The 11,750-nt window shown below is 52.6% G+C and overlaps 1 pseudogene; it reads right to left on the reverse strand.

Moving 5' to 3' along the window:
* LOC105506595 overlaps nt 1–11,485 on the reverse strand; it is a 34,587-nt pseudogene extending 23,102 nt beyond the window's left edge.
* Between the last annotated feature and the right edge of the window lie 265 nt (nt 11,486–11,750).

An 11,750-nucleotide genomic window follows, 5' to 3' on the forward strand; every position in this document is an offset into this window, starting at 1 on the left:
GCCCCCACAGAGCACCCCCTCTGGACAAGGGCGTCCCAGCAAGGAAATTCATAAAGCATGACTTATAGTAGCAAAAAAGAGAAATAGCCCCTGAGTCGATCCACAGGGGGCTGACTGGATCAAGTGTGGAGCAGAAAAAAATTAGGAAGACTGCCATTTGTCAATAAGGCCATGCCCCTGAGTGAAAACAGCCGTTCAAAGTGCTACACTCTGAGTAAGGACATAGATTTGCTATATTTGCATGAAGAAACACTTTCAGAAGATGTGAAGAGAAATGAATGAAAACGACAACTTCAGAGGCAGGGGCAGAGTGTGGGAGCCTGCCTAAGGTTATCATATGGAAGTTAATTCATGTTTTGAATGGAGTTATATTTATTGTTTATTTGAAAGCTTAAAAGAGTAAAATAAGAACATTCATTAGAAGGCTCCCCTTAAGAAAAGCATCTGATTTTCTCCACATTCTGCTTTTGCTACAAGCCATGCTCTCAGCCCCACCTGACTTGGTGATGTTCCTGGGCCGTGGGGAATGTGAGATGCTAAATGGATGCCCACGTGGGGTCCGTGTAGGCAGAGGGAGAGTCTGAGAGGGCAGGGATGGCTGCTCCCAGGCCAGAGAATGTTGCTGGAAACTGGCAGCCAGAAGTGAGGGGTCTTATGTGCAGGGACTTTACAGCTTCCCCTTTAATCTGGACAGCAATGCCTTGAAGGAGGCTCTGTGATGCCCATTTCACAGATGAGTAAACCGAGGTTCCTAAAGGTGAAGTGACTTGCCCAAGGCCACATGGCTGCGAGGCAGCAGGGTGATAAGTCGAACCCAGATCAGTCTTCCTCTGCAGCCTACACTGCTGGCCAGGGAGCTGGGACCCAGGAGCCCAGCAGTCACACACAGGGGAGGGGGAAGGGACTGCTCAGAGCATCAGAGCTCAGCTCCCACTTCATGCCCATGTGGGTTCTGCCCCCGTCTGTTCAGGCTCAGAGCAGGAGCCAACCTTAAAAGCTCTGATGCATCTGGCTGGGGTTAAGGCTGAGCCTGAGAAGGTTCTGGAGCCAGAGCCAGAGCCAGAGTGGAGGCACATCACTGTGGGCAGAGGTGAAATGAACAGGTGCAGGGCATGGGCATAGGCACAGGAGCCGGGCATGGAGCAGAAGGCTGAGGCTCCTCCTGGCCATGTGCTGAGGAGAGGCGAGGGGCTGGCACTGATGCCCCTGCCTGAGAGCCATGTCAAGGAGAGGCAGAGTAGAGCTTGCCAGGCTCCATCTCCCCATACACTGAGAACAACTGCTCCCTTGCTTGCCAATTATTTATTTATTTATTTATTTACTTTTGAGATGGGGTTTCGCTCTTGTTGCCCAGGCTGGAGTGCAATGGCGTGATCTTAGTTCACTGCAACCTCTGCCTACCAAGTTCAAGTGATTCTCCTGCCTCAGCTTCCCAAGTAGCTGGGATTACAGGTGCCCACCACCATGCCCAGCTAATTTTTGTATTTTTAGTAGAGACGGGATTTCACTGTTTTGGCCAGGCTGGTCTTGAACTCCTGACCTCAGGTAATCCACCTGCCTCAGCCTCCCAAAGTGCTGGGATTACAGGCGTGAGCCACTGCACCTGGCCACCAACCATTCCTAAGGTCTGCCGTGAGCGCGCCAGCCTATGTCTTCCCCACATCTCCCTCATGGGCCCCAGTGGTGGGTGTTGGTCCTTTCTGCAAAGTGAAGCACTCGAACCTCTGTGCATGTTCTTGGCCACCAAGGATTTGAGGCTAACATAGTGTTCTTGTATCTGGCCTAGATTTTGTGAAATTTCCCCCTGAGGCTGCTACTCTGATGGTTGGCATTTCTGGACTGACTGCAAGAGGCCATCCTGGTGGGGCTGGACCCCCTTCACTCTGGCTGGTGAAGTCACTGCTCGGGACACCCAGAATCCTGGCTCCTCCAAGTACCTCAGCCTGCGTGGGTACGGGTGCACTGTCTGTGAGCACTGACTGTATATTGAGCCCTGGGCAGATCTTGGGTGGGGACACAATCAGCCTTATGGCTTTCATAACCCCCGCGCCCGCAAGGCTCCCAGGAAAACCCAGGCCCTCAGCCGAAAATAAGCTGGAAAAATGCCCCTGGGACCCTGGCGTCAACACCACCCTCTCTTCTTTACCATCACTTCTTTCCCTGCTTCTCAATCAACGCTTCCATTCTGCACTCTACTAACCAATACTTGTTCTGATGCTGGGATTATGAGGCCTTTCTTCTTGATCAGGCCAACTCCTACTCATCCTTCAAAACCCAGAAATGCCACCTTCTTTGTGAACCTTTCCCAGTTTCCCAAAAGCAGGCACTCCCTCACTCCTGGTGCTGCCAAAACACTGTGTGAATGAGGGAATGACCCCAGCTGCCCTGGGGAGTTTCCCATGGGGATGAGGGTGCTCTCTCCGTGGGGATGGCATCAAACAGAGACCCAGCAGGTGAGGGCTGGCCGTGCTCATCTATAGGAGCACAAATGCAAAGACCCTAAGTGGGCAGCCTGCTTGGCAAGTGTGAGAAACAGCGGGGAAGCCAGGAGCAGACAGCAGGGTAGGGGAGAAGCTAGGGAGGGAGGAAGAAGTAGGAGTGAGGTGACACAACTGAATGGCTTGGTGCAACACACCGCACAGTAATGACCACTGTAACCCTCCCATTCTCATAGCAGCCATGTGGGAACTTAGACCCCGGGGGCAAGGGACAGGCCCATGGGCACACAGCCATTCAGTGGCAGAGTCAGCATTGAACCCGAGGCTGTCCGTCCCCGAGTTCATGTCTTGCGGCATCACCTTGCAGCATCCCGTAAGGGGCAGAACAAGAGGCTGAGTCCCGTGTCCCCACTGTCACTCCCACCTGGCTGGTTACCCTGTAGACCTGGGGCCCAGGTGGGCCAGGCTTCCCTCCTAGGAGGATCCCTCCTAACCCCAGTTGGCTTGGCTGGCTTGGCTCTAGTCTTCTGCCTTTATTCCCACATAAACAACTCCACCATAAATGTGAGACATGCCATCCCTGGTTGCTGCTCCTACATGGTCCCAGGCCAGAGAGAGGCTCTTACCAATGCCAGTGTATTTGGTGGAGGCCATGCTGACCTTCCTGGAAGACCCCTGTGCAGAGTGGGTGGCTGGGTGGTGCAGGTGCCACTGTGTCATAGTCATCTGCCTCTCCAGCACCTGCAGCTTGAGTATGAGTCCTGCCACGCAAGGGGCTATGTGCCAGGCCCTGTGCTGGGCACTGTATACACGGAGCTGACCCTCAGGGTCTCGTGGTCAGGGGGTGGACACCAATGCAGACCCAGAGGGTGACCACACAATGTGCTCAGGGCTGTGGCACAGGGGAGCTCAGGAAGGGGAGAGGGAGCCCAGAAAAGGTTCCTAACATTGTTGGGGAGGGGGTGAGGCAGGGTGGGGCTTGGGGGTTTTCTCTTGCTACAGAAGAAGCAAAACTGATCCATCATATTAAAGCACAGGATATCAGTTCTACTCCTTCCTTCTATCCATTCATCCATCTATATGCCCACCCATCAATTCACTCACCCATCCTCCCATCCACCATTCATCCATCCATCCATCCATCCACCCACCCACCTACCCACTCACCCACCCACCTACCCACCCATCCACCTACCTATAGATCCATTCACCTACCCATCCATCCATCTACCGACCCATCCATCCATCCACCCACCCATCCACCCACCCATCCACCTACCTATAGATCTATCCACCTACCCATCCATCCATCTACCGACCCATTCACCCATCCATCCATCCATCCATCCACTCACCCACCCATCCACCCTATCCATCCATCCATCCACCTACCCATCCATTTGTCTGTCCATCTGTGCATCCGTCCGTCCATCCATCCATCCATCCACCCACCCACCCACCATCCATCCATCCATCCATCATTCATCCATCTATTCATCCACCTACCCATTCATCCATCCACTGTCCACCTACTCATCCATCCGTCCATCCATCTATCCATCCGTCCACTCACCCACCCACCTACCCACCTGTCCCTCAAATAGTTGTGTCTGCTCTGTGCCATACTCCAAGGATGCTAAGCAAAGTTAAACCTACTACTTGGCCTTGACCCCTTGCAGACCTCAAGCCTTAGGACTTGGCACTGACTTTCCTCAACCTTTGTTGGCTTTCATGGTGGAGGAGATGGAGGTGATGACAGGTGATGAGCACACAGTGTGGACAGAGGGAAGAAGGGCAGGGGCTGAGAGCCCAGAGGCAGTGCCCAGGAGCATGGTAGACTCAGGAGGAGACATCTGAGATAAATCTAGTTAGATCTGAAGGAGGACTCCAGGCAAGGGGTGAGAGAAAGGGCTTCAGGCAGGGGAGAGAGGTCAGCCCAAGCCAGGGCAGGGCAAGAGGTACAGGGATTTGAGTCAAGTTGGGCCAAGTGTGCTGGGTCCATGAGGCTGGAGGAGTGAGCAGGGCCAAACCGGGGCTGGTCTGGGGTCAGGCTGCAGGGTTGGAGGCAGCTGTGACAGCTGGACCTGGAAAGGCCAGGATCTGTCTGGGTTTCAACGCTAACCTTTCACCCAGGCCCTCTGTGTGGGCCACTTCAGGTTAGAAATGATGGGCCAGGCACAATGGCTCATGACTGTAATGTCAGCACTTTGGGAGGCCGAGGCGGGTGGATCACCTGAGGTCAGGAGTTTGAGACCAGCCTGGCCAACATGGTGAAACCCCATCTCTACTAAAAATACAAAAACTAGCCAGGTGTGGTGGTGTGCACCTGTAATCCCAGCTGCTGCTTGGGAGACTGAGACAGGAGACTCGCTCGAACCCTGGAGGTGGAGGTTGCAGTGAGCTGAGATTACGCCACTGCACTCCAGGCTGGGCAACAAGAATGAGAATCTGTCTCAAAAAAAAAAAAAAAAAAAAAAAAAGAGAGAGATAAATAAGTTGTCCTTGATGAATCACCAGTGCCTGGTAGAGCCCAGATCTGAACCTGTGCAGCTTGGCTCTGGCACCCAGATGTTTATTCACACTGGTGGCAGAGATTTGGCTCTATAAGCCATTAACTACCCAGATAACGGACTGTCTGCAGCCCTTAAAAAGACACAGTCACACAGGTTAAATGGTCAGTCCTCACCCTTTCCTTTTGCTGAACAGCCACTGTAGATGGTGTCCCACACCCCTCTCCCATGGGCACGCCCACCTGACCAGTGCGGCACACACCGCCTGTCACGTGACCACGGCCATGAGCACCCCCCGCCATTCCAGCTAAGCAAATGCCTTAGAGCCCCTGTACCTGATATTGACCTTGAACTCATGATGATTTCTGAAAAAGGTCATGGACTTTCCAAAGCATCCACATATAAAACACTTGCAAGCCTTCATGCATCCATGGTGGCCATTATTTTAAAGGGTATTACTTGTTTTTATTTTATTTTATTTTTGAGACGGAGTCTTACTTTGTCACCAGGCTGGAGTGCAGTGGTGTGATCTCAGCTCACGGCAACCTCCACCTCCCAGATTCAAGCAATTTTCCTGCCTCAGCCTCCCGAGCAGCTGGGACCACAGGTGCGCACCACCACACCCAGCTAATTTTTGTATTTTTAGTAGAGACAGGATTTCACCATGTTGGCCAGAATGGTCTCGATCTCTTGACCTCGTAATCCACCTGCCTTGGCCTCCCAAAGTACTGGGATTACAGGCGTGAGCCACTGCGCCCAGCCTATTATTTCTTGATGTAGAGAAGAAGCTCTGTGTCTGTGTGTGTGTGTCTGTGTGTGTGTGCGTGCTTGTGTGTCTGTGTGTCTGTGTGTGTGTATGTCTGTGTGTGTGTCTGTGTGTGTGTGTCTGTGTGTGTGTGCGTGTGTATGTGTCTGTGTGTGTATGCCTGTGTCTGTGTGTATGCCTGTGTCTGTGTGTGTGTCTGTGTCTGTGTGTGTCTGTGCATGTGTGTCTGTGTGTATGTCCGTGTGTCTGTGCATGTCTGTGCGTGTATGTCTGTGTCTGTGTGTTTGTGTGTATCTGTGTCTGTGTGTGTGTGTTTACAGAGAGGGATAGGGATCCCAAATTTGGAAGGAAGAAAAGGAGGGAGGGAGAGAAGAGAGGGAGAAAGAGAAGGGAAGACAAGGAAAGTGAAAAGAAGGAAAGTAAATATCCTCCCACACACAGCCCTGTTGGGTTGTTTTGTCTGTTCTGGCCTCACATATAAATGTCATCTTGGAATGGGTTGTCTTTTCTGTCTGGTGTTTTCCACTCAACACTGAGAGAGTCATCGTCGCTGCTGCCTGTGTCTGTGGCACTTGCGTTCTTGTTGCTGTGAAGTATTTCAGTGTATGGCTCTCCCAAGTGCTCTTCTCCACCCGCTGTGATGGGCGTACGGGTGGGCTTCTAGTCTGAAACGGTCACGAACACCCTAGTGGGTGTCTGTGCACCTGCAGTGAGCAGCGGTGTGCATTTCCGCCCTCTGCAGACATCCCTCGGAGAGGGATGGCCGGGTCACTGTGGGGCTCAGGTTCAGCTTGGTAGATATCACCAAGTGGTTTTCAAAATGGCTGAGCCGGTTTCCAATCCCGCCAGCATTTATTTCATCTACAGGGCAGAGGCTGTGAAGATTGCAGGGAGGGAGCAGAGACTAGAAGGGGCATGGAGGAGGTTTTTTGTTTGTTTGGTTTGGTTAGTTCGGTTTTGGTGTTGGTTTTGGTTTCAGAGACGGGGTCTCACTCTGTCACCCAGGCTGGAGTGCAGTGGCGCGATCTTAGCTCACTGCAGCCTCCACCCCCCCTCCCCAGGCTCAAGCGAATCTCCCACCTCAGCCTGCCCAGTAGCTGGGACTACAGGTGTGCACCACCACATCTGGCCAGTTTTTTTTGGTATTTTTTGTAGAGATAAGGGTCTCACTTGGTTGCCCAGGCTGGTCTCGAACTCCTGGGCTCAAGCAATCCCCCCTCCTCGACCTCCCAAAGTACTGGGACTACAGGCATGAGCCACCATGCCGGGAGGTGGTTTTTGAGGTGCTGATAACATTGTATCCAGATCTGGGTGCTGGATACACAGGTCTGTAACCACTGACAATTCACCCAGCCGCACACTTAGAATTGGTGCACTTTTCTAGATACATTTTTTTTTTTTTTTTTTTTTTGAGACGGAGTCTCACTCTGTCGCCTGGGCTGGAGTGCAGTGGCTGGATCTCAGCTCACTGCAAGCTCCGCCTCCCGGGTTTATGCCATTCTCCTGCCTCAGCCTCCCGAGTAGCTGGGACTACAGGCGCCCGCCACCTCGCCCGGCTAGTTTTTTGTATTTTTTAGTAGAGACGGGGTTTCACCATGTTAGCCAGGATGGTCTCGATCTCCTGACCTCGTGATCCGCCCGTCTCGGCCTCCCAAAGTGCTGTGATTACAGGCTTGAGCCACCGCGCCCGGCCCTAGATACATATTATACTTCAATATGTTTTAGAAGAAATGTGTCCATAAACACAGACACATATACACAACTCTGCCACAAGGGGCGTGAAAAATTAAACAATAATAAATATTTTTTAAAGAGACATGGCGACTCGTGGTGGCTCATGCCTGTAGTCCCACTACTTTGAGAGGCTGAGGGCGGCAGATTGCTTGAGCCTAGGAGTTCGAGACCAGCCTGGGCAACAAAGTGAGACCCTGTCTCAAAAAAAAAAAAAAAAAGATACACATGAATCAAATGTCCCCATGTCCTCTAGTTATTGCCATCTTTTCTCTTAATAGGCAAACATGTATGGGTCACATGCTATGTGCCAGACACTGGGTATACAGTGGTTCACTAGACAGTGCTTGCACACACAGGGCACACATGCTGGGGCAGGAAAAAATCATAGACGAGGAGCTAGACGGGCACACCTGTGATGGCAGCTGTGATGTGTGCTCTGAAACAACAGGGGTTGCAAAGAGAAATGAAGGATCCAGCCTTCACTTAGCCAGGGCGTCTAGAAAGAGCTGTCCTTGTGGGACCAGGTAGGCCCAGTCAGGAGGAAGTAGCGGGTAACAAGTTTCCTGGGCGCTGGGAACAAGAGGAGAAGATCTCAGCACATCCAGAGACCAGCAAGTAAGCTGTAGGCCTGAGGGCCAGAGAGCAAGGCAGGGGAATGGCACAGGGCGGGGTGAGTAGGCAGCTGGAGGAACAAGGAGCTGGAGTGTCATCCTAAGAGCAGTGGGAGCCACAGAGTGTTCAGGCAGGAGAGTAGCATGATTAAGTTTAGGTGCCAACCTGTACCTTCCCATGATAACCCCGCACAGCCAGCTTCAACCCACCAGCGCCTCACCAGCCCGTACCCTCACTCTATCACCACCATTGCCTGGTCGGTGGGTTTGCTACCCCCTACTGTGACTGTGGCCTGGGGGTGGCCATCTGGCCTTTGGAAACGGCAGCTTTCCCAGGCACATCTTAACCAGTCTACATCCCACCCTCAGCTTTTGGGGAGTCTCACGTCCAGACATGGCCATAAGGTGGCCCTGGCTTTTGCCACAGTGACAAGGTTGGGCACTGCATCTGGATCATTCACCAGGACCCCCGCAGAAAGTTCCACTTGAGACCACAGTCCTTTTTTTTTTTGAGACAGAGTCTCGCTCTGTCACCCAGGCTGGAGTGTGGTGGTGCGATCTTGGCTCACTGCAAGCTCCGCCTCCTGGGTTCACGCCATTCTCCTGCCTCAGCCTCCCGAGTAGCTGGGACTACAGGCGCCCGCCACCACGTCCAGCTAATTTTTTTGTATTTTTAGTAGAGACGGGGTTTCACCATGTCAGGATGGTCTCAATCTCCTGACCTTGTGATCCGCCTGCCTTGGCCTCCCAAAGTGCTGGGATTACAGGCGTGAGCCACCATGCCCGGCTGAGGCCACAGTCTTACATTCAGGCTGGGAAAAGCTCTGCCTCTCTGAGAAGCCCCCGTGATCTTTTCTTCTCTCCAGGACCAAGAACCTGCCCCCACGGCCCATTCTTGGAACCAGGCTTGACTGTCTTCCCAGCAGCTCTGTTCAGTGTGATGTACTCCCTTTGTGTTGGTACCTCTTGATTCCAAGACTCAGACTTACACAAAGTTGGGGGGCTTATTATCAGGATAATACAGAAGCTTGGGAAAGCCTAAGAATGGCTCAAAGCAGAGCTGCTGGGCTGGAGGTTTCCTGGGATTTCCACTCCACACCTCTGGCTTCATTCTCTCTACCCCATCCATCCCTGTGCAGGAGAAGCAGTTTCTCTCTGGGTGACAGGTTCTGTGCCTCAGTCACCCTGGTCCTTGATTTCTGTGTCTCAGCCCAGACCTGAATAGGTCATCTCTGTCCAAGGGCAGGAGGTGGCAGGACCTGGGCAGTTCACACGGAACATCAGGTAGAGAGGGACAGGCCTGGGGCAGGGGCACAGCCGCAACCCCACCCCCGCCCCTGCTGTGCAAGAGTAGGCATCCCCTGCCTCTTCCTTCCTTTACTTAACTTTTCTGTTCTTATTCAGTGAACATTTTATTTATTTTTTATGTATTTATTTGTTTGAGACAGAGTCTCACTCTGTCGCCCAGGCTGGAGTGCAGTGGTGCAATCTTGGCTCACTGCAACCTTCGCCTCCCAGGTTCAAGCGATTCTCCTGCCTCAGCCTCCCAAGTAGCTGGGATTATGGGCACCTGCCACCACGTCCAGATAATTTTTGTATTTTTAGTAGAGATGGGGTTTCTCCATATTGGCCAGGCTGGTCTTGAACTCCTGACCTCAAGCAATCCACCCACCTCAACCTCCCAAAGTGGTAGGATTACAGGCGTGAGCCACCACACCTGGCTAGCATTTTAAACAAGCCTATTTTAGAAACATCCATGAAGCAGCAATGGTATTTCATCTTGTGATCTTATGGTATCTTCAGTATCGCCCAGCAACAGAGGCACTGTATGTGCCCATCGTGCAGGTGAGGAAACAGGCTCAGAGGGGTGAGGAGACTTGTCCAAGGACACACAGCTATAAAGTGATACAAAGGATTCGTACTAGTCCTTTCTGACTCCAAAAGTCGTGTGGGTTTTTTTTTTTTCCCCCATATCAAGACAAACTTGTTCTTAAGGCTAATTCCAACCCTCTCTGAAATGTGGGAAAGAGTACAAATGCATCCAATAAATAAACAAAAGCATTAGGATGTCTGCCTTCATAAGGCCCAGCTGTCTGGGGTCAAGCTTAGGAAGAACCTGACGCTTCAGTTCTCCGGTAGAGCATGCGCTCCCGTTGCAGCAAAATGCCTCAAATGTCAAAACCTGACTTTAATTAGCAGACATCTCTGCGTGTATGTGGTGCCAGGATCCATCTGGGATGCAAGGAGGCAACAGCTGTTTATTAGCTCAACAGCCGGAGGCGGGCGCAGGGAGAGCCCCTCTAATAGCCCTGGGGCCCGCCCGCTCCTCCAGGGGTATGGAGAGGTAGCCAAGCCCCTGGCATCCCCTGCTCCAGGCAATGGAATCCCTGGCAGCAACATCACCTGTTTCTGGGATGGGACATCCTGGGGCCCGAGATGCTAGAGATTCCTGGGGCTGGCAGGGGAGCCCGTGGCTGAGGAACTACCACCGACACCTGTGCCTGCAGCCACTGGACTTGAAGTTGGAGAAGATTTGATCCATGTCCCTCTTGGAGGCCTTTTTGAAGGAACCAATTATCCCAGACCTGGTGCAGTCGGTACCTTGACCTGCTAAAACCCAAGGCTTCTTAAAAGCGTCTGACAGCCACTTGTCACCCAGAAGCCCCCAGCATCTGAGCAGGGAGCTGAAAACGCTCTTTTTCAACGCCAGTGAGAAGGTCGTCAGCAGCGGGACTGGAAACCTGTTTGCCTGTCAAGAATTTGCATTCACGCTGTTAATTCCTCAAGCTGCTCTCCACTGCAGAGAGCGGGAGGTAAAAAAGCCTAAAGAGATGAGAGCACTCTCCGATGAGTCACATGGCGTTAACCTTAAGTAACATTTGCACAGTGCTTTCGGCACACGGGCGCTGCTTAAAACGCGGCACACACATTCCTCTTCCAACTCCCTCAACAGCCCTGTGTGGCAAACAGTGTTGCTGTCATCCCCAGTTACGTATGGGACACTGAGGCATGGAGAGAAGTCAGGTGTCCAGGGCTGCACATCTAGCAAGTGGCAGAGTAGAGATTTGAACCCTGGCAACCAGTCCTGGAGCCCAAAGGTCAGCTAGGACGTGCCTCGGTCACCTTTGCACCTGCCCTCATTTTCCCCACCTGAGTCCCGACCCTCCTGCGCACCAGGCCAACCTTCTCAGCCTCGTGATTCAGCTCGACCCTGATGTCTTCCTGGAGGCTTCTGGGTATTCCGGATGATTGGCGCTCCCTCCTGTCACTCTCTCTGTCAGCCTCAGCCGTCCTTCCCCGCCCGTCCTCCCCAGCCAGCCTCTACCAGCCTGATTCATCTCTGCATACCCAGGGTCCCCACACAGTGGAAGCACTTCCAAAAGTCTGCAGGAAGGAGGGAGCCAGAGTGAGGAAGGGCAGCGGCATCGAATCTCCTGGTGGAATGGTTGGTCTCAGAACTGAGCGGCTATCAGCTGGTTTCACCACAGTCCCTGCTCCTAAGCACAGTGGCCCAAGCTGCTCAAGTCAGGCGTGACTGTGACCTGGAGAAAAATGACAATCATGACAGTAGCTGACCTCAAGAACCACTCACTACGTGCAGACATTGTTGCGGGCGTGTCTGATATAAGTCACCCCATGAGGTAGGTAGGACTACTGTCCCTACATTGCAAATGCAGCAGTGGACGCTCAG

This window comes from Colobus angolensis, unplaced genomic scaffold, assembly GCF_000951035.1.
Source record: "Colobus angolensis palliatus isolate OR3802 unplaced genomic scaffold, Cang.pa_1.0 Scaffold138, whole genome shotgun sequence".
In the NCBI taxonomy this organism is placed as follows: Eukaryota; Metazoa; Chordata; class Mammalia; order Primates; family Cercopithecidae; genus Colobus; species Colobus angolensis.